This window comes from Hypanus sabinus, chromosome 3 (assembly GCF_030144855.1).
Source record: "Hypanus sabinus isolate sHypSab1 chromosome 3, sHypSab1.hap1, whole genome shotgun sequence".
Taxonomy (NCBI): Eukaryota; Metazoa; Chordata; class Chondrichthyes; order Myliobatiformes; family Dasyatidae; genus Hypanus; species Hypanus sabinus.
In genome coordinates, this window is record NC_082708.1 from 90078414 (window position 1) to 90100503 (window position 22090).

A 22090-nucleotide genomic window follows, 5' to 3' on the forward strand; every position below is an offset into this window, starting at 1 on the left:
TTTGATATCACTCACCTAAAATCATTCTGCACAAACAAGGCAATAAAGAGTCTTTAATACACTGAAGTTGACCTTTCTCAGTGTTGTTAAAGTGATTGGATCTTAAATAGGTTGCTGCTAGAGAATCCAGGACAACACTGTCTCAATGTGCTAATTTTCGTCAATAAATAACACCAGCCATGTGTGTTCACAAAGTCAACACCATCAGTCAAATTCTTACCAGCTGGCTTGAAGTTACAGGTGATATGTTAAGTGCTGCTGGTCTCAGAGCTCAACATTAAATTCAGAGCCTAACTTCAATGCCTAACCTAAATGTGCAGAGTTGGACAATACAATGTCTGTTTAAGTAGGTAGAATACAAACCAGGGAGAAGAACCAGGATATCACTCCATATCACTTAATCTCTGGCTGTGGGAGGATCTGTCCATGAGAAATGTAGTTGGAGATTAAGTGTTTGCAGTAAAAAGATCAAGAAAACAGAACAGTAAATATAATAACATAATACGTTTAGATTTTAGAAATTACCATATTTTAACAATATTATTGGTAATAATTAATACATAATTCAGTCAGTGTATAAAGCTTGTGACATATTAACTGTGATAATATACTCTCTTAATATAAGTTTTTTTTTCTTTGTAACTTAATCCTGCAAGTGTTGAAGATCTGAAACATTAACTTTGTCTTACCTGCTGAGAACTTCCAGCAATTTCTATTTTTATTTAATTCTTCTATGTGTTACGTATTCAGGCAACAATAAATATATGAGTTAGGCAAGGGTTTTTATAACAAACAACACATTTATTAAACACTGAAAACAAACCCCCCAAAAGTAAACAAACACTATCGTAACCAGAAATCAGCTACTGTGTGGCAGCTTAAACAGTTCTTAAAGCGATGCAGCTCAAACAGTTCTTAAAGTGATGTTGTAAAAACAGTTTTTTAAAGTAGTATTGCCAAAAGTTCGAAATACTCACAGTCCATATAAAAAGGAGAGACTTTATAAGATGATTTAAATCCCCTTTCACGTCGTTTTGCTTCGATCCCCGACATCGAACTTTTCCCACGAAGAATTTTACGAAACGTAACGGCTTAAAGGCACTGACCTTTCCTTTATCACACTGTCCTCAATCTTCTGCTATCCCGCAGAGATTAACACGAGAACAATCCACGAATTCCTTTCAAATAAGGAATAAATAAGGTCGAACCAGTTTCACCGTCGTAAATCGATTCTCCTCGATCTTTAACTCCCGAACTCCGATCTTCACTCTCCACTGACTTCTGAACTAGCAGTATTGTAAAGAAACTGCTGGCAATGACCTTTTAAACTTTAGGCATTAGATAAAACTTCATCTTTCAACTAAACTGTGTCATCACATTAAATCACACAGTAGCATGAAGTCAACTTGGCAAATCCAGCCACGAACTGCCCCTCCTCACAGGGTGGGGTCTTCCTTTTATAACCTGTAAAAAAAACCTGTCACATGATCTCTACTGGCGGGAAAATGACATCACTCCACCATCACAAGACCATTACCTCAAGTCCAGTATAGCTTCAACCCCAGTCACGTGACAAGGGTCCCACTATCATGTCACGAGTACGTAACACCTCCCTCCATAAAAAACATTTTTGGTCTGACAAGAACAAAAATTTTTAACAATTGCTTACAGAAAAAACAAATGTATAAATTTTATAATATACATAATATACAATACCATCATATAACAGCGTATAACTCACAATAAAGTAGGAGTGTTACAATTGAAAAAAAAACACTTCATAAAAAAAAATTGCATTGTACATTCAAAATCGAGATAGACAATCAGCAACCACATTATCTTTACCTTTAATATGAGTTATCAAAATATTGTACTCTTGTAACATCAAACTCCAATTTAATAATCTTCTCTTTTTGTTTTTCATCTTACTCAGAAAAACTAATGGATTATGATCAGTGTAAACAGTAAGTGGTTTTTGAGTTGTACCAACATATACCTCAAAATATTCCAAAGCTAAAACAAGAGATAACAATTCCTTCTCTATTGTCAAATAGTTTCTTTGATGCTTATTAAATTTCTTAGAAAAGTAAGCTACTGGATGATCAACCTCATCACCCTCATTCCTTTGCATTAATACTGCTCCTGCAGCCTCATCACTAGCATCCACAGCCAATGAAAAAGGTTTTCCAAAGTCAGGTGCCTTAAGCACAGGTTGTTGACATATCATTGTTTTCAATTTTTCAAATGCTTCTTGACAAGGCACTGTCCACACAAACTTCACATTCTTCTGCAGAAAGTTAGTTAATGGAAGGGCCACATTAGCAAAATTCTTAGAAAATTTTCGATAATATCCTATCATTCCCAAAAATCTCCTGAGAGTTTTTTTTTCCCCGTTGGAGTGGGAATCTCTAAAATTGCCTGAACAGGAGCTATCTTACCTTGACCCACAACATAACCAAGGTAAGTCACAGTGGCATGTCCAAATTCACTCTTAGCTAAATTAATAGTTAAGTTAGCTTTTGAAAGCCTTTCAAACAATTTCTCCACCGCAATAATGTGTGCTTCCCAAGTATCATTTCCTGTCACTAAATCATCGATATAAGCATCAGTATCTTTCAATCCCTGAATTACAGAGTTAATCATCCTCTGGAAATTCTTCATCCCAAATGGAAGAACATTATACTCATATAACCCAGATGGAGTTACAAATTCAGAAATCTCTCTACCTCTGTCTGTTAATGGAACACACCAATACCCTTTCAATAAATCAATCTTTGTAAGGAACTTTGCTTTTCCAACTTTATCTACACAATCATCTACTCTAGGAATTGGATATGCATCTGTTTTCGTTACAGCATTCACCTTCCTATAGTCCGTACAAAACCTAATACTGCCATCTGTTTTTGGCACCATAACACATGGCGAACTCCAATTCGAGTTAGAATGTCTAATGATATTATTCTCTAACATATATTCAATTTCTTTCTCAGCAAGTTCACATTTTTCTATGTTCATCCTATATGGATGTTGTTTGATAGGTTTGGCATCTCCAACATCTACATCATGTGAAGCTATAGTAGTCCTTCTCGGAACATCTGGAAACAACTCCTTATATTTAAAAATTAATTCCTTCATCTGTTGTTTCTGCTCTAGCTGTAAATGTGCTAATTTCTCATCAATATTTTCTAGAATGGTTGAATTTGGTAACCTAACAGAAACAATGTTGGATTTAGAATGAAAGTCAGATGATTCATCTATCATGTTCCTAGTTAAATCAAACTCATTCTCACTAACCACAACAGTCACAGTACCAGATTGTTTCTCAAAATATGGTTTTATCATATTTATATGACAAAGTTGTGTTGACCTTCTACAATCTGGAGTTTTTATCACGTAATCCACATCATTGATTTTAGACACAATTTCATAAGGACCATGAAATCTAGCTTGTAAAGGATTTGTCTGCACTGGGAAAAGAACCAACACCTTATCTCCAGGCTTAAACATCCTCATCCCAGCTTCTTTATCATACCAAGTCTTCATTTTCTCCTGAGCCAACTTTAAATTTTCCTTGGCTAAGCTGCAAGCTTTATGTAACCTGTCCTTAAATTTCAACACATAGTCCAACAAATTAGTGTGTACTTCCTTATTAATCCACTGTTCTTTCAATAAAGCTAAAGGTCCTCTAACTCTATGCCCAAACACAAGTTCAAATGGACTAAAACCTAAAGATTCCTGTACCGATTCCCTTACTGCAAATAAAAGTAAGCTTATACTCTCATCCCAGTCACTTTCATTTTCCACACAATATGTCCTAATCATATTCTTGAGGGTAGAATGAAACCTCTCCAAGGCACCTTGCGACTCTGGATGGTATGCAGACGAAGTAACTTGCTTAGCTCCCAATTTATAAACTACCTGTTGAAACAATCCAGACATAAAATTACTGCCTTGATCAGTTTGTATTTCCTTAGGTAATCCAAAATAAGTAAAGAATTTTCTAAGAGCCTTTGTCACAGTTTTAGCTTTTATATTCCTAAGTGGTACTGCCTCTGGAAATCTAGAGGAAGTACACATGATAGTCAACAGATACTGATAACCAGTTTTTGTCTTTGGTAATGGACCAACACAATCTACAATAACTTTAGAAAATGGTTCACCATATGCTGGAATAGGTTTTAATGGAGCTACTGGTGTAACCTGATTTGGTTTACCCACAATTTGAAAAGTATGGCACGTTTTACAAAACATCGCCACATCTTTTCTTAGACCAGGCCAGTAAAAATGTTTTAAAATCTTGTCCACAGTTTTCCTTACCCCTTGATGTCCACCTAAAGGCACACCATGAGCTAAAGTCAAAATCTCATTTCGATAAACTTTCGGGACAACTACCTGGTAAACAACATTCCAATCCTCACTTGCAGGAATCGTAGGCGATCTCCACTTCCTCATCAACACTCCTTTTTCCAAGTAATATCCTACTGGCAGCTTCTCAATTTCACTACCTAGTAAAGCTTGCTCTCTTAATTTTATAATCTCAGAGTCTCTATTCTGCTCTGCTATCATCTCCTTCCGAGACAGAGATAAATCTTTATAGTCAGACTTACTCCAAGAATCTTGTTCAAACAACGAAGATAAGGAAGTCTCTGACACATCCTCAAAATTCGAATCCTGAGTTGAACAGTCCTGAGTAACAACCTCATTCTGCGCATCAATCTTTTTAGCCATAGCTCTAGTCACAACACAGGAAGAATCTGTGTTAGAATTCAACCCTGGTTCCTCTGACTCCATTGTCAAATGCACTTCAGGAAAAACTTGTCCACCTGCCAAGTCATTACCTAACAATAAAGAAATACCCTTCACAGGTAAGCTATGCCGTAATCCTACTTCAACAAATCCTGTAACAAACCCTGAATTTAAATTTACTTTATGTAAATGTACAGGCATAAAATCACTCCCAACACCTCTTATGTAATTTACCTCACCAGTATCAGACTCTTCATTAAACTTCAACACACTGTCAAACATCAGTGATTGAGAAGCTCCAGTATCCCTAAGGATTTTTATTGGAACCAGAGTAGATCCTTCTTTCAAGGATGGAAACCCTTCAGTTATAAAATGATCATATCCATTTTTAACCTGGTCAGACTCTAACAAAGCCTCATTTGTGTTTATCAAACCCTGTAACTTTACAGGTGATTCAGTATGTTGCACACAAGCATCTGGAACTGCTTCCTTCTCTTTCTTTTTCAATCTGAAACAGTTAGCTATTACATGGCCAGGCTTCTTACAATAGTTACAAATAAGACTAAACTGTCTTTCCTTCACAGACTTTCCTTCCTCCTTACCTTTCTCATTAACTTCTGATTTACCTTGAGTCTCCATGTTATTTTTCCTCTTAAAATTTCTGCCCTAAGGAAATTTATTCTGATGAATTAAAACATACTCATCAGCTAATCTAGCACAGTCCTGCAATTTACCAGTATCCCTCTCATTTAAGTAGGTCCTTACTTCGACAGGAATGCTTCTTTTAAATTCCTCCATTAAAATCAGCTCTCTCAATGTATCATAGTCTCCATTTACATTTTTAGAAGAAACCCATCTCTCAAAACACATAGCTTTATCATAGGCAAATTCCACATAAGTTTTTTCCACAGACTTTTTCAAACTCCTAAATCTTTCCCTATAAGCTTCTGGGACTAATTCGTATGCGTTTAGAATATGCATCTTCACAATATCATAATCAAGTGCTTGCGCAGCAGTTAAAGCTGTGTAAACTTGTTGTGCTTTGCCTTTAATTACACTCTGTAACAACACTGACCATTTATCTTTCAGCCACTCTGACATCAGAACAATAGTTTCAAAATGTTGAAAATATCTTTCCACTTCTGTTTCACTAAATGGAGGGACCAACTTAATTTCTTGACTAGCAACAAACGGTTTTTTAGAACCAGAAGACTGTTTCCCAGACTTTAATTCCTCCATTGCATATGCAAATTCTCTCTGCTTCTGTTCAGCCTCCAATTTACAATGCTCTAACATCATTTGTTCGATTTGCAACTGCATCTCCAGATCACTTATTGGAAATTACTCTAAAATCGAATCATCAAAAACACCCGAATCCACATAATGTGACACGATTCTTCTCTGTATGACAGCCTTTGACGTAGTCTGCAAAATACCTTTAAGTTGCAATCTACAAGCTATCTCAGACACCTCAGTTTTTTTCGCCTTCGCTAACAACTCCGCGCCTGGCGAAGCCAGAAACTCATCAATATTCATCATTGCCGAATACCACTCACAAGCCAATCAAACAAAAGAATCAAGTATTCCCTGTTTCCAAAACACCAACTCAAAAGTTAGCAAGCATTTAAACTCAAACAATCCAATCCGGACGCAGCCCCCATGTTTATGTTACGTATACAGGCAACAATGAATATATGAGTTCGGCAAGGGTTTTTATAACAAACAACACGTTTATTAAACACTGAAAACAAACCCCCCAAAAGTAAACAAACACTAACGTAACCGGAAATCAGCCACTGTGCGGCAGCTTAAACAGTTCTTAAAGCGATGTTGCTTTAAACTAGTATTGCCAAAAGTTCGAAATGCTCACAGTCCATATAAAAAGGAGAGATTTTATAAGACGATTTAAATTCTCTTTCACGTCGTTTTGCTTCGATCCCCGACGTCGAACTTCTCCCACGAAGAATTTTACGAAACGTAACGGTTTGAAGGCACTGACCTTTCCTTTATCACACTGTCCTCAATCTTCTGCTATCCCGCAGAGATTAACAGGAGGACAGTCAACAAATTCCTTTCGAATAAGGAATAAATAAGGTCGAACCAGTTTCACCGTCGTAAATCGATTCTCCTCGATCTTTTATCTCCCGAACTCCAATCTTCACTCTCCACTGACTTCTGAACTAGCAGTATTGTAAAAAAACTGCTGGCAATGCCCTTTTAAACTTTAGGCATTAGATAAAACTTCATCTTTCAACTAAATTGCATCACATTAAATCACACAGTGGCATGAAGTCAACTTGGCAAATCCAGCCACGAACTGCCCCTCCTCACAGGGTGGGGTCTTCCTTTTATAACCTGTAAAAAAAACATGTCACATGATCTCTACTGGTGGGAAAATGACGTCACTCCACCATCACAAGACCATCACCTCAAGTCCAGTATAGCTTCAACCCCAGTCACGTGACAAGGGCTCCACTGTCATGTCACGAGTACGTAACATATGTTATTAGGAAGGTGCCAAGTTGGCATTGTACTGAACCAGCTGGGACAGGGTTCTGGAGTGCAGATCCTTAGTAAGGATAATGTGTGGATTCATAACTCTCGCTGTGTCTTTGTTGAAATCATATGGCTGGCTTCTATGATAGATACTGGAGCTAGAGTCTGAATTTAATGTTTGCTCAAGCCACACTGAGCTTTGGGAAAGCTGAGACAAATCATTTGTTTTGCATTTCTGGCCAAAAATAGTTGCAAATGCTTCAATATAGCCTATAGGTTCAGATTGCAGAGGACTACAAATCACTAATCTTGACAATGTTCAATATGAAGCTGTGTGCTCAAAAGTCACTGTTACTGTTGAGAATTCCAAGACCACTCCTTTCCACATTCTCGCACGTACTGTATGTATAAGGGCTGCGTGACTCACTTTGACATATGACCGTGCATAAAGGATGATAATTAAGGCAATGTGGGATATGGGACTTCAGGGTACCTAACAACTTAGATGACTACATCGCAGGAGGTGCACCTGACGTCAGCTCATGGCTGACAAGATCAAGGAACTGGAACTAGAACTGGAGCTGGATGTCGTCAGGGTCATCCAGGAGGCTGAAAACTTCACAGATGAGTCTCTTATTGAGGCGGTCACACCCAGGCTGTAGGCTTCAGATCATAGACTGGTGACCTCCAGGAGAAGTAAGGGGAGTAAGCAGCTACTGCAGCGTTCCCCAGTGGCCATTCCCCTTAGCAACACTTTGGATACTGCTGGGGGGTGGGGGGAATATGATCTACAGCAGCAGCAGCTGGCTCTAAGGCTCAGTCAGGAAAGGTAAAGTCAACTAGACTGATAATGGTAAGAGACTTGATAGTTAGGAGGCTACACAGGAGATTCTGTGAGAAGCCAGGATGGCGTGTTGCCTCCCAGGTGTTAGGGTTCAGGATGCCACAGAGAGCTGCAGAAAGGGGGTGAACAGCCAGAGGTTGTGGTGTACATTGGCACCAAAGACATAAGTAGGAAGTGGGAAGAGGTCCTGGGCAGTGAGCTTAGGGAGTTAGGGAAGAGGCTGAAGAGTGGGATATTCAGGGACTTTCAAGACTCTGAACTGCTCCCAGTTCCACATGCTGATCAGGGCAGGAACAGGATAATAGTACAGATGAATGAGTGGCTGAAGGAGTATTGTCGGGGGCTGGTTTCAGATTCCTGGATTACTGGGATCTCCAGGGGAAGATACAACATTTACAAAAGCTCAGATTACGCCCGAACCCTAGGGGGAATAATATCCTAGCAGGCAGTCTTACTAGAACTGTTGGAAAGGCTTTTTTTTGAATACTTGATTTACTATTTTCAATTTTACAAAGACAGAACAATATTGAAGATGTACAAAACAATACAAAGGAGATACAGCTCTAGATGGAGCACAGACAAAACAAATCAAAAACAAAAACAAAAAGGCTGCCAGACAATTTACAAGATTACATAAATAGACTTAAAAAAAAAAGTTGACACAATACTGGTATCATGGAAGCAATGTAAAATAAAACGAATAAAGGAATCTGGTTAGGCACCACCCCCACTCATGAGATTAGACAGGTCAAGGTCACTATGTATGTGAGGTAATATGACACTGAGCCAAGAAAGGCCCCCATATTCTCTCAAATATATTCCGTGTACTGTTGAGTCACTACAGAACATCCAAAGATGGTGAGATCGTGATTGAGCTGAATGTCTCTAGAATAGGCTTTGAAGAGCCACTCAAAAATTGCAGTCCAAAAGTTGTATAATGTAGGGCAAAACCAGAAAAAATGTGCTAGTGAGCCCTCGGCAGAGCTGCACTTGTCGCAATCAGAAGACACAGATGGGAAGATGCGATTCAGTTTTGTTTTTGAATAATGCAATCTATGCATCACCTTATACTGGATTAACCTGTAGCGTGAATTAATAGAACTACAGTGAACCCGGGACATTGCCTCCTCCCAAAGTTCTGATGATAACTTTGAGTACAAGTCCTTGGCCCAGGCTTCCTTGATAAAATCTGTAGAAACCAAAGGAGTAGAGAATTTCACAAATTTTGATATTAATTGTTTTGAGTCTGGAGGGAGAAACAGGTTTTCAAAAGAGGGATGGGTGATGGAAATAGGCTCGAAGTGTGGGCACTTTTCCTTAACATAGTGTCTAACTTGGACATAGCAAAAAAATGTGAATTTGGAAGGTTAAACTTAGTGCTTAATTGTGTGAATGATGCAAATTGGCCATCGATGTACAGATCTAAGAAAGTTTTGATACCCCTCTCTCTCCAGATTGCAAACACCCCATCTAATTGTCCAGGCTTAAATGAGTGATTTTGACAAATGTGTATGGAAACACTGGGAATTTGGTGAGCCGCTTTTATCTGGTTTAATATTTGTAAAGAATTCTTTAAGTTAAAGTTTAGTTGGATTAGCTTATTTGTTGAGGCATAAGTGGAAAACAGAAGAGCAGGAAGTGAAGAATATTTAACAACAGAGGCTTCCAGCTGTAGCCATGAAAGTTTTCCTTCGGTTTCAGCACCTCCACGTTCCCAGTGTGTAAGAGCCCTGGAGTTAGCTGCCCAATAGTAATGTTTGAAAATTGGCAGACCAAGACAGCCCTTCTTAAGAGGTTTGTGTAAGTTAGCCTTAGCAATCTTGTGTGATTTATAGCCCCACACAAAGGGCAATATGATAGAGTCAAGTTTCTTAAAAAAGGATGCATTTAAGTATATAGGCCGGTTTTGAAAAAGATATAGAAACCTGGATAGGGTCACCATTTTGATCGCATTTACCCATCCAATCATGGATAAAGGCAGTATCCTCCTGGACTCGATATTTGTTCCGAGTTTTTCTAAGGATTCTGTAAAGTTAAATCTGAAAAGATGCTTTGGATTTTTAGTCAGTTTAATCCCCAAATAGGTGAAACGGTCCTTCTCTACTCTAAAAGGCAATATTTTCAGGAAGTCTTCAGTAAATTGATCCACTAAGGGCATGAATTCGCTCTTTCCGCAATTTATGGTATAGCCACAAATCCTCCCAAAGGAATTTATGTATTCTAGTAGGATGGGAATAGAGACCGCTGGGTCAGCTAGACAAATAAGGAGTTCGTCTGCGTACAGGGTCACACGGGTCTCAATATTATCCACTTAATACCTTTAACGTGTGGGTGGCTCCTAATGCCAATTGCCAGGGGCTCCAGCGCTATGTTAAACAGCAGGGGGAACAATGGGTCCCCTTGGCAAACACCACATTGCAGGGAGAACAGATTGGATTTATCCCCATTTGTGAAAATGATTTTGGATTGGTATATAATATTTTAACCCATTCTATAAAAGTGTCGCCAAATCCAAACTTCTGGAGTATTGCAATTAGATAGGGCCACTCTATCATATTGAATGCCTTGTGGACATCTAGAGACAGTATATCAGCTCTATCATCTTTCCCAAATACCAAATATTGAGAATTTTGTGAACATTATAAAAGGAGTACCTGCACGGGATAAATCCCATTTGGTCCGGGTGAGTGATATTTGCTATATGCTTACTGAGCCGATTCGCTAACACTTTTGTAATTATTTTCAGATCATAATTTAGTAGTGCAATGGGCCTATAGCTTCCAGGGTCTGTTTTGTCTTTATCTTTTTTAAATAAAACACTGATATTTGCTTCACTGAGAGAGGGTGGGAGCCTCTTGTTTATAAAGGTATCCCGAACCATTCTCAGCAAAGTCGGTGTAAGGACATCTCGGAAGGCTTTGTAGAACTCTGGCCCGAACCCGTCAGGTCCAGCTGCCTTACTGATGGGAAATACTTTGATAGCATCCTGTAACACAGAAAGCGAAAAATCCAAATCCAAATTCTCCCTGAAAGTTGCATCTAACCGTGAGAAGTAAAGCGGATCAAAAAATTTATCAAAATCTTCCTGTGTGATTGTTGATTTGGAGGTGTAAATTTCTGAATAAAACTCACTAAATCATTTGTTAATATCCTTTAATTCCGTAAGCATCAAGCCAGATTTGGATTTTATTTTGTAAATGGCTCATTTTGCTTATTCTCCTCTTAACTGCCTTGCCAATAACTTCTGTGGTTTGTCACATAACTCAAAATGTCACTGTTTAAGTTTAAGTAGTATGTTGCCAATTTGCTCCCCTAGAATGGAGTTGTATTTGTATTTTAATTTAAGAATGTTATTATAATCTGATTGGAGCAAAGAGTTTTTGTAAGCCTGTTCAGCCGCTAGTAAATCTTTCTCAATCACTTCCAATCTACCTCGCTTAGCCCTTTTCAGTGTTGCTTCATAAGAAATAATTTGTCCTCTGATATACACTTTAAGTGTTTCCTAGAGTGTTGAGTTATTCACCTCAGCATTGTCATTGGTCTCAAGGAACTGCAAAATGTGCTTCAGAATATATACTTTAAATGCCTGATCCTTGAGCAAAAAGGGATTAAAGTGCCAGTTATAGGCTTGCTTAGGGAGGGACAATTGAAGATTGAGATTGACCGGACTATGATCAGATATTATTATGCTGTGATATTTGGTGTGATCAATATTAGAGATTAATCTAGAGTCAACTAAAAAATAATCTATACCTGTATATGATCTGTGTACATGAGAATAAAAAGAATAATCACGGTCAGATGAGTGTTGTAGTCTCCAAATATCCACCACTTTCCTTGACTTCATCAAATTGTTAAGAGTTTGCACAGCTAGAATATTTGGTTGGGGGGGGGGCAGAGGAAAGCCTATCTAAATGTGGGTCCAGGTAGCAATTAAAGTCACCCCCAATCAATATGTGGTTTGAATCGTTATCTGGGATCAAGTCAAACGCCTTACGGAAAAAAGCCTGGATCATCCGAGTTCAGCCCGTAAACATTTGCCAGTGTAATGGGAAGTGAATTGATACACCCAGTTAAAATTATAAACCTGCCATTTGGATGAATTGTGGATGAGTGAAAATGAAAAAGCACAGTCTTATGGAAGAGAATGGCAACACTTCTGGCTTTGGAAGTGAAAGGTGCCTGATAGACCTGTGAGATCCAATTAGCCCTGAGTTTCCTATGCTGAGTGGCTTTGACGTGAGTTTCTTGTAAGAATATAATGTCAGATTTCAGTGACTTCAAATGTGCGAAAACTTTACCTTGCTTTATTGGGTGACCTAAACTGCGCACATTCCAAGAGACCAGGGATATGGAGTCTTTAGAGAATTATTCATTAGTGGTACCTTTTGCATTATAAAGAAGCGCAAACGTAACATTCAGTCTGGCAGCCAGCAAAAACCAACAAAAAATAACATGAACAGCTAACAAAAATATGAACAAAACCCCCACCCATTGCTTCCCTAAACGAAGCAGAGTTGCCCTCATCCTAATCTGGGATCGCTGAACAAAGACAGAGAAAAGTACCTTCAACTAACAGCCCCTCATTAGCACACATAGTAAAGAACAAATTGAGGATAGAAAAAAGAACTGCCATAATTAAAGTCTGCTCAGAGCACATTTAGACTCTTCATTTATGTTGTGAAAAATAGCCTTTCAAAGTTTTTGGTCTACAAAAGTCTTGGCTTCAACTGGGTTGCTGAATACTTTTACTTGCCCTTGTTGATGAACATGGAGCTCGGCCAGGAAACATAGCAAATGCCAGACCTCCTCCTCTCTCAGCAGTTGCAGCACCTCACAGAAACTCCGCCGTTGCTCCATAACCTCCGCGGTGTAGTTGGGGTAGATTAACATTCGATGACCTCCGTAATCCATTGATTGTTGCCTCCCGAGTCGCAGAATCTTTGCTTTCTCCTGTGCAAAATGCACCTGTGCAATTATCGTACGAGGCCTCAAGCCTTCCAGTGATTTGGGCTGTTGTAAGCGGTGTGCTCTGTCGATAATGACCGGCTTGGTGAAGTTATCATCCCCCAGCAGCTTGGGGATCAGGTTAGCGACAAATTCAGTTGGCCCCCCTTTCTCCTCACCTTCTGGGATGCCAACAATCTTTATGTTATTGTGTCTGGATCTCCCTTCCAGATCTGAAAGCTTGGCCCACAGCCTTTTGTTTTCTTGCTGCAGCACGGTGATTGAAATTTCCATGAGACGGATTCGCTGCTCGTGGTTGGCGGTCTGATTTTCGGTGTTCACCAGTCCCCCAGTAAGCGCTTGCTGGGTGGACAACAGACTCTGGAAACTGTGCTTAAACTTGTCAAACTGCTCATTGAAGGACTGCAAGAGCTTGTTTAACATTTTCTGCCAAATAAGAGGAAGCTCGTCTTCCTCTTTGGCCGGCGACATTTCTGGAGAGTTCCTGCTAGCTTGGTCCCGGCTAACATTAACTGCAGCATTGGCTTGCGGGTGAGCGGCTCCCTTCCCACCTCATGCTGTTTTACTGGGCATGTTATATATAACCATATAACAACCACAGCATGGAAACAGGCCATCTCAGCCCTTCTAGTCCGTGCCAAACACTTACTCTCACCTGGTCCCATTGACCTGCACTCAGCCCATAACCCTACATTCCTTTCCTGTCCATATACCTATCCAATTTTACTTTAAATGACAATACCGAACCTGCCTTTACCACTTCTACTGGAAGCTCATTCCACACAGCTACCACTCTCTGATTAAAGAAATTTCTCCTTGTGTTACCCTTAAACTTTTGCCCCCTAACTCTCCACTCATGTCCTCTTGTTTGATCTCCCCTACTCTCAATGGAAAAAGCCTATCCACGTTAACTCTATCTATCTCCCTCATAATTTTAAATACCTCTATCAAGTCCCCCCTCAACCTTCTACGCTCCAAAGAATAAAGACCTAACTTTTTCAACCTTTCCCTGTAAATTAGGTGCTGAAACCCAGGCAACATCCTAGTTAATCTTCTCTGTACTCTCTGTATTTTGTTGACATCTTTCCTATAATTCGGTGACCAGAACTGTACATAATACTCCAAATTCGGCCTTACCAATGCCTTGTACAGTTTTAGCATTACATCCCAACTCCTATTCTCAATGCTCTGATTTATAAAGGCCAACATACCAAAAGCTTTCTTCACTACCCTATCCACATGAGATTCCACCTTCAGGGAACTATGCACCATTATTCCTAGATCACTCTGTTCTACTGCATTCTTCAATGCCCTGCCATTTACCATGTATGTCCTATTTGGATTATTCCTACCAAAATGTAGCACCTCACATTTATCAGCATTAAACTTCATCCATCATCGTTCAGCCCACTCTTCTAACTGGCCTAAATCTCTCTGCAAGCTTTGAAAACCTACTTCATTATCCACAACGCCACCTACCTTAGTATCATCTGCATACTTACTAATCCAATTTACCACCCCATCATCCAGATCATTAACGTATATGACAAACAACATTGGACCCAGTACAGATCCCTGAGGTACACCACTAGTTAGCGGCCTCCAACCTGACAAATAGTTATCCACCACTACTCACTGGCTTCTCCCATCCAGCCACCGTTGAATCCATTTCACTACTTCAATATTAATACCTAACGATTGAACTTTCCTAACTAACCTTCCATGTGGAACCTTGTCAAAGGCCTTACTGAAGTCCATATAGACAACAACCACTGCTTTACCCTCATCCTCGTACCTTCCTCGTAACCTCTTCAAAAAATTCAGTAAGATTTGTCAAACATGACCTTCCACGCACAAATCCATGTTGACTGTTCCTAATCAGACCCTGTCTATCCAGATAATTATATATACCATCTCTGAGAATACTTTCCATTAATTTACCCACTGCTGACGTCAAACTGACAGGCTTATAGTTGCTAGGTTTACTCTGAGAACCCTTTTTAAACAATAGAACCACATGAGCAATACGCCAATCCTCTGGAACCATCCCCATTTCTAATGACATTTGAAATATTTCTGTCAGAGCCCCTGCTATTTAAAAGGTAAAAGAAGCTCGGAGAGAAGCTTTTTTTTAACTGATCGGGGCAAAGGGGCTAGACTGCACAGGCACATGACATAGCGTGCCAAAGGTTTAAAAGAAAGACCGCCATATACAACGGCCACCGTCGTCGTGCACTGAGGCAGAGTGGGTCGGCTTTGGCTCAATCAGGCAGAGGCGAGGTTTGAACAGGGCATGGCTGCACAAGCGCATGAGAGTCAGCCCGTGAGGCAGCAGGAGAATTTAAATAGCAAGCAGAGGCTGAATATGAGCTTCACTCCAGGTGAGGTAAGACCGGGTAAGCTCCTTTAATTAATCTAATTACATTAGGAGTAGGTAATGGAGGCAGCAGTTAGTGCAGTTGAGTGCTCCATTTGCAGTATGTGGGAAGTCAGGATGAACACAGCTGTCTCTGATGACTACACCTGCTGCAGCTCCTGACAAACCGTGTGAGGGAACTGGAGCTGGAACCGGATGAAATTTGAATCATTCGGGAGGCAGAGGCAGAAATAGACAGGAGTTTCTTTTTTTTGTAATTTATTTTTTTTATTGAAGTTCATCATCAAACAAACATTTCCATAAGATGTATTTCAGACATTGTACATATATATCATATAATCATATATATCACAAATCTACACAAGTATTTATCTGAGGTATACACTTATAGAAAAGAGTGGAAAGAAGAAACAAGCAAAAGGAAAGAACTATGTGCAATTAGGGAGTGATCTTGTTTTTTACAACAGATTCATTGATTTGTGAGAATAAAATCAGGCCTATGAGGCATTATGTAGTTAAACCATTTTTCCCAGTATGAATGAAATTGTTCCAGCTTATGATTAACAGATGCAGTTATCTTCTCCTTTTTGTAAATGTCCATTGTAATTTCCATCCATGTATTTAAAGTTGGGCTCTCCTGTGATAACCATTTCCTAGTAAGAGTCTTTTTACCAGCCACCAACAGAATATTCATTAAATATTTATCTCTTTTCAACAATTCTTGAGGTATATATCCAAAATATATGGTCTTATTCTCTAAGGGTATTTCACATTTAAAGATGTCTTGTAGGGCATTGTGTATCCCCCACCAATAGTTTTTGATAGCAGGGCAGTCCCAAAAAATATGATAATGATTTGCATTTTTATTTCCACAATTTCTCCAGCCAACAGGGAGGTTACTACCATAATGGGATTTCTGAGAGGGTGTAATAAAATATCTTATCAAGTTTTTCCATCCAAACTCCCTCCATTTCTATGAACTGGTACACTTCCATTGATACCTCCATATTATTGTCCACTGTTACTCAAATATAATTATCCCTCCTTCCTTCTCCCATTTTGTTTTAATGTATGAAGTCAAATGTGTTTTAAGATTTGACAACCCCTTATACGTGTTTGAAATGATTCTACTACCATTATCTGAATTATATGCTTTTCTAAAAAATTCTTAACAGAAGTTTCAGGGAGATATTCACCCCTAGGAGTCAGGAGACAGGTGACTGTCAGAAGAGGGAAGGGGGATAGACAGGAAGAGCAGAGCACCCCTGTGGCCGTTCCCATCAACAATAAGTATACCGTTTTGGATACTGTTGGTGGGGACGACCTATCATAGAACATAGAATAGTACAGCACATTACAGGCCCTTCGGCCCACAATGTTGTGCCAACCCTCAAACCCTGCCTCCCATATAACCCCCCACCTTAAATTCCTCCATATACCTGTCTAGTAGTCTCTTAAACTTCACTAGTTATTCTGCCTCTACCACTGACTCAGGCAGTGCATTCCACGCACCAACCACTCTCTGAGTAAAAAACCTTCCTCTAATATCCCCCTTGAACTTCCCTCCCCTTACTTTAAAGCCATGTCCTCTTGTACTGAGCAGTGGTGCCCTGGGGAAGAGGTGCTGGCTGTCCACTCTGTCTATTCCTCTTAATATCTTGTACACCTCTACCATGCCTCCTCTCATCCTCCTTCTTTCCAAAGAGTAAAGCCCTAGCTCCCTTAATATCTGATCATAATGCATACTCTCTAAATCAGGCTGCATCCTGGTAAATCTCCTCTGTACCCTTTCCAATGCTTCCACATCCTTCCTATAGTGAGGCAACCAGAACTGGACACAGTACTCCAAGTGTGGCCTAACTAGAGTTTTATAGAGCTGCATCATTACTTCACGTCTCTTAAACTCTATCCCTCGACTTTTGAAAGCTAACACCCCATAAGTTTTCTTAACTACCCTATCCACCTGTGAGGCAACTTTCAGGGATCTGTGGACGTGTACCCCCAGATCCCTCTGCTCCTCCACACTACCAAGTATCCTGACATTTACTTTGTATGCTGCCTTGGAGTTTGTCCTTCCAAATTGTACCACCTCACAATTCTCCGGGTTGAACTACATCTGCCACTTCTCAGCCCACTTCTGCATCCTATCAATGTCTCTGCAGCAATCTTCAACAATCCTCTACACTATCTACATCACCACCAACCTTTGTGTCATCTGCAAACTTGCCAACTCACCCTTCTACCCCCTCATCCAGGTCATTAATAAAAATCACGAAAAGTAGAGGTCCCAGAACAGATCCTTGTGGGACACCACTAGTCACAACCCTCCAATCTGAATGTACTCCCTCTACCATGACCCTCTGCCTTCTGCAGGCAAGCCAATTCTGAATCCACCTGGCCAAACTTCCCTGGATCCCATGCCTTCTGACTTTTTGAATAAGCCTACTGTGTGGAACCTTCTCAAATGCCTTACTAAAATCCATGTAGATCACATCCACTGCACTACCCTCATCTATATGCCTGGTCATCTCCTCAAAGAACTCTGTCAGGCTTGTTAGGTACAATCTGCCCTTCACAAAGCCATACTGACTGTCCCTGATCAGACCATGATTCTCTAAATGCCCATAGATCCTATCTCTAAGAAACTTTTCCAACAGCTTTCCCACCACAGATGTAAGGCTAACAGCGACAAGTTGCAGTGGTTGTGTCTCTGGCACCGAGACTGGACCCTCAGCTCAGAAGGGAAGGAGGGAAAAGAGGAGAGCAGTAGTGATAGGGGATTCGATAGTTAGGGGGACAGATAGGAGGTTCTGTGGAAGAGATCGAGAATCCCGGAAGGTCTGTTGCCTCCCTGGTGCCAGGGTCCGCGATATCTCAGATCGAGATTTGTATTCTCAAGAGGGAGGGTGAGCAGCCAGATGTCGTGGTCCATGTATGGACCAATGATGTGGGTAGGAAGAGTGAGGAGGTCCTGAAAGGTGAGTTTAGGGAGCTAGGTGTCAAGTTAAAGGACAGGACCTCCAGGATAGCAATCTCAGGATTGCTACCAGTGCCATGTGCAGGTGGGTTTAGAAATCATAAGATAGTGCAGATCAACACGTGGCTGAAGACATGGTGCAGGAGGGAGGGCTTCAGATTTATAGATAATTGGGCAGTTTTCCAGGGAAGATGGGACCTGTTCCGGTGGGACGGTTTACATCTGAACTGGAGGAGAACAAATATTCTTGCAGGTAGGTTTGCTAGAGAGGTTCCAGTGGATTTAAACTAGATATGAGGGGGGAGGGGAAACAAAGTGTAGGAACAGATGTATGGGAGAAGGAAGAAAAAGAAGACAGTAAAGTTCTTGGCACTGTTAGAGATAAATAGAGAGGAAGAGGTGGAGAAGTTCTTAAATGCATTTATTTTAATTCTAGGAGCATTGTAAGAAAGGTGGAAGAGCTTAGAGCATGGATTGATACCTGAAAATATGATGTTGTAGCTATTAGTGAAACATGGTTGCAGAAGGGGTGTGATTGGCAACTAAATATTCTTGGATTTCGTTGCTTCAGGTGTGATAGAATCGGAGGGACAAGAGGGGGAGGTGTTGTGTCCTATCCGTCCCCCTAACTATCAAATCCCCTATCACTACTGCTCTCATCTTTTCCCTCCTTCCTTTCTGAGCTGAGGGTCCAGTCTCAATGCCAGAGATGCAACCACCGTGACTTGTCCCTGGTAGGTCGTCCCCACCAACAGTATCCAAAACGTTATACTTATTGTTGATGGGAACGGCCACCCGGGTGCTCTGCTCTTCCTGTCTATTCCCCTTCCCTCTCCTAACAGTCACCCAACTACCTGTCTCCTGACTCCCAGGGGTGACTATCTCCCTGAAACTCCTGTCTATTTCTGCGTCTGCCTCCCAAATGATCCGAAGTTCATCCAGCTCCAGCTCCAGCTCCAGTTCCCTAACACGGTTTGTCAGGAGCTGCAGCTGGATGCACCTTTTGCAGGTGTAGTCATCAGGGACAACAGTTGTCGCCCTGACTTCCCACATACTGCAAACGGAGCACTCAGCTGCCCTAACAGCTGCCTCCATTACCTACTCCTTATCTAACTAGATTAATTAAAAGAGTTTGCCTGGCCTTACCTCACCTGGAGTGAAGCTTGTACTCAGCCTCTGCTCGCTTTTTAAATTGCCCCACTGATCTCAGAGGCCAACTTTCATGTGCTTGCACAGTTGTGCCCCGTTCAATCTCGCCTCTGCCTGATTGAGCCAAAGCCGAACTACTCTGCCTCAGTCCACTACGTTGATGGTCGCTGTATATGGCGGTCTTTCTTTTTAAACCTTTGGCGCTACGTCACATGCCTGCACAGCCTAGCCTCTTTACCCTGACCAGTTTTTTTAAAAAAGCTTCTCTCCGAGCTTCTTTTACCTCTTCCCTCTCCGCCTCTTGCTGCGATTTCATGTTTCATGTTCATGTTACACTTTTTGGTAGCATAAAAGAGAAATAAACAACGAAGATCTTGCAACAAAAACCGAGAGTCAAGCGTTGACAAAGGCAGTTTTAACTTGTAAAGTTTAGTGTGCCATGAGGAGCTGGAAAAAACACATCTATACTGCACTCATCTCACTAGCGCCCCCTGTTGGGAAGGTTTTAAACTAGTTTGGCAGGGAGATAGCAACTGGTGTGATAGAGCTGTGGATAGGGCAGTTGATATATGCCTGAGTCCAAGGCTAGAGATGTCTGAGAGGCTTTAAACTAATTGGCAAGGAGATTGGAACCAGAGTGTTAGTGCTGAGGAGGAGGTAGTTGTTTGACAAACAAAGGCAATGTGTAGTGAGACTCCCAGCAAGGGGAGGCTGATGATAGGGCAAAGTTACAGTCAATAGGATGAGTTGCAATGCAAAAGACAGACAAAATCGAAAAGGGTGAATACAAGACTAAAGGTGTTGTATTTGTTAGCACACAGAATACAGAATAAGGCAGATGAACTTGCAGCACAGTTGCAGATTGACATGTATGATGTTGCAGGATTGCTGAATCATGGCAGAAAGAAGATTACAGCTGGGAGCTTAATGTCCAAAGATACACATCTATTGAAAGAACAGGCAGATAGGTAAAAGGGGAGGCATGGCTATGTTGGTTAAAAAATGAAATCAAATCATTAGAAAAAGTTTGCATAGGGTCAGAATGTGGTGACTCATGGTGAGTAGAGTTAAGGAAATGGAAGGGTAAAAAGACCTTTATTGGAGTTGTTTACATTCTCCCAAACAGTAGTATGGATGTGGTCTACAAATTACAACAGGAGTTAGAAAATGCATGCCAAAAGGACAATGTTACAATAGTCTTGAGAGATTTCAATATGCAGGTAGATTAGGAAAATCAGGTTGGTGTTGAATCCCAAGAGGGGGAAATTTCCAATGTGCCTACAAGATGGCTGCAGAAAAGGTGGATGCCATGGAGGGACTGTCTACGGATTCTCTGTGGGTGCAGGTTAGGAACAGGAAGGGGTCAATAACTTTGCTGGGTATTTTTTATAGGCCGCCCAATAGTAACAGGGATATTGAGGAGAAGATACGGAAACAGATCCTGGAAAGGTGTAATAATAACAGAGTTGTCATGATGGGAGATTTTAACTCCACAAATATCATTTGGCATCTCCCTAGAGCGAGGGGTTTAGATGGGGTGGAGCTTGTTAGGTGTGTTCAGGAAGGTTTCTTGACACAATATAATACAATAAGCCTACAAGAGGAGAAGCTGTACTTGATCTGGTATTGGGAAATGAACTTGGTCAGGTGTCAGATCTCTCAGTAGGAGAGCATTTTGGAGATAGTGATCATAATTCTAACTCCATTGCAATAGCATTGGAGAGAGGTAGGAACAGACAAGTTAGAAAAGCATTTAATTGGAGTAAGGAGAATTATGAGGCTATCAGGCAAGAAATTGGAAGCTTAAATTAGACAGAGATGTTTTGAGGGAAAAATACGGAAGAAATGTGGCAATTGTTCAGGGAATAATTGTGTGGTGTTCTGAATAGGTACGTTCTAATGAGACAGGGAAGTTATGGTAGGGTACAGGAACCGTGGTGTACAAAGGCTGTAATAAATCTAGTCAAGAAGAAAAGCTTAGAAAAGCTTCAAAGAGCTAGGTAATGTTAGAGATCTAGAAGATTATAAGGATAACAGGAAGGAGCTTAAGAAGGAAATTAGGAGAGCCACAAGGGACCATGAGAAGACCTTGGTGGGCAGGATTAAGAAAAACCCCAAGAGATTCTGCAAGTATGTGAAGAGGAAGAGGACAAGACATGAAAGAACAGGACCTATCAAGTGTGACAGTGGGAAAGTGTGTATGGAACCGGAGGAAATAGCGGTTACTTATAGAACATAGAACAATACAGTGCATTACAGGCCCTTCGGCCCACAATGTTGTGCCGACCCTTAAACCCTGCCATATAACCCTCCACCTTAAATTCCTCCATATACCTGTCCAGTAGTCTTTTAAATTTCACTAGTGTATCTGCCTCCACCACTGACTCAGGCAGTGCATTCTACGCACCAACCACTCTCTGAGTAAAAAACCTTACTCTAATATCCCCCTTGAACTTTCCACCCCTTTCCTTAAAGCCATCTCCTCTTGTATTGAGCAGTGGTGCCCTGGGGAAGAGGTGCTGACTATCCACTC